The 2,157-nt window shown below is 41.6% G+C and overlaps 1 long non-coding RNA gene across 1 annotated transcript; it reads left to right on the forward strand.

Annotated features, from left to right (window-relative positions):
- Positions 1–265: 265 nt before the first annotated feature.
- Positions 266–1,681, forward strand: LOC131229385 (uncharacterized). Its single transcript, XR_009163301.1, has 3 exons — positions 266–306; positions 928–1,071; positions 1,576–1,681. It is a non-coding gene; the product is annotated as an uncharacterized LOC131229385 (long non-coding RNA).
- The last annotated feature ends 476 nt before the right edge of the window (positions 1,682–2,157 follow it).

Genomic DNA, 2,157 nt, shown 5'->3' on the forward strand with positions numbered 1-2,157 from the left:
ATATTGCCCCATGGGTGTGTCACAATGCATTCTTACAATACATTCTGCTATTTTGAGCCTTGGTTGCAATATGTGAACTGATGTTAACTGTAATACTGAGACTCTTAGTTGCACTATCCTTCTAAACATGTGCTACTCCCACTTCAAATCAATAATTCCGCTATTTTGAGCCTTGGTTGCAATATGTGAATGGAAAAATCACTTTATTTTTGGCCCAAGGGATCAAGATACATGGGTTGCCTGACAATTGACAATTGATTTTGACAAGACTTATGGAGTTACATATCTCTGGGTTATTTTAAGCAGGTTGGTTCTTGAGGGGAAAGAAATTGTTGCTTTTGATACTAGTCTTCCTCTTGATGATGAATGCAAGGGAGAATCACCTAAAGAGGATTGAAGAGGATCTCTGAGGCAGATACACAAACAAGATCCAGGCCATTCATCAAGTGGGGCCCACTGTGAGCATGCCATGAGCCAGAAACCAGGCTCGTGCACTCATCAGGTGGGTGTCAGTGTTTGAAAGAAAAATGGACAGAAAAAGATCAAGAGTCTATGTTTAGCATACATGTAGCTCGACTGATGAGTAGACCAACCTATTCGTGGGCCAGCTAATGTTCATGGTGGGCCCTACCTGATGAAGCACCGAGATCTTGGAATGTGTTCTGCAAAGATCCTCTTGAATAGTATAGGTTTATCTTCAGTATGATGTGTGGCCCACTTGATGAGTGGACCAGCCTATTGGTTGGCCACTGCATGTTCATGATAGGCCCTACCTGATGAAGGGCCTGGATCTCGTGCATTGCACCACGTGTTGTGCAAAGCTCCTCTTCAAAAGTCTCACTTGGATCTCCTTTTCTTTGCTTTCTCTGAAGTCTTATTTTGTCTAAAATGTGAGTATGTTGTTCCTGTGGTGGATCTGTTGTACAGATAACCAAGGCTGGCGAGATTGGGTCTTCCACTATGCCCCACAAAGTCAATCCGATTGATTTTGAAAACAGTGAGGGTAACCTGATTGTAGCTAATGGAACTCTAAACAACCTGAGCACGAAGTTACCCATTTCACGTTGGCAGGTAATATAGTTCCGTTTGCATTTCGTTTCTTTTCTTTTCTTTTGTAGTTCTTTCACTCTTTGGTGTTGGTCTTCTTATAAAGAAGAGAGTCTTGATCTGGGCTTGTTGAGCCCAACCCTTGCAATGGGTTTTCTGTTCCTACTATCTGAACTAATGGTAGGTGCATCTGGAAGTTCCCCATTTATGGTGAGGTGGATATGCTCCATCCTAGCTGCAAGTTGTAGCAACTATTAGCACTTACAATCTGGAGTGGTAAGGTTGGTAAATGGGAGGCTAACATTGTTCCCATTTCCTTCTCCATGGAAAACAGATGGCAGATTTGTTCTGTTGGAATAGTAGAACAAATCCTTATTTCACCAAACTTCCAAATGGTCTTTAAAGCCGTGATAAATGGAGGGCATCATGTTTATATTGAAATAGCGATAGCAGTGAGTCTTCTCATTTGGCAAGAGGGATATCAGTGGTCATGTTTAATTTTCTCATTATTTTGTATGCTATTGCCAGCGAGACCTCACAGATTCAACAGTTTTGAGGAATATTGGCATGGTATTAGGGCATTCCCTCCTTGCCTATAAAAGTGCACTTTAGGGAATTGGGAAGCTTCAGGTAAGCAAACCCCAACTGAATAGCTCCAAGGCCCACTTTATCGTGGAAGAGGCTGCCCCTAACACGTCCATTAGTTTGGCTACGAATTTGTTGGTGGTTGGAGTCTCATCTTTAATAACCTGGAATTATCAGGAGGAATTAGTAAAGACGAATTGAAATAAACTTTGCAAGTGACGAGTATTTCAGCCTCTTTTCTAATAATCTTATTAGTGAAACTATTCATTAAATGGGTGGTTCCCAAGGGGCCATTGTGATCCATGTGCCTGATATCCACGCGGTCCATTTATTTTGATAGTTCATTACAGTGCAATAGTCCAAAATAGAAGCAGATTCAAATCTCATATGGACTACACCATAGGAAATAGGGATGATTGAATGCATGCCATTAAACACTTCTTTGGAGCCACCGAGGATATTTATTTGCCATCCAAGCTGTTGATAAGGTCACAAAGACATGGATGAAGGGACCACCCAAGTATC

Source organism: Magnolia sinica, chromosome 16 (genome assembly GCF_029962835.1).
Source record: "Magnolia sinica isolate HGM2019 chromosome 16, MsV1, whole genome shotgun sequence".
Lineage (NCBI taxonomy): Eukaryota > Viridiplantae > Streptophyta > Magnoliopsida > Magnoliales > Magnoliaceae > Magnolia > Magnolia sinica.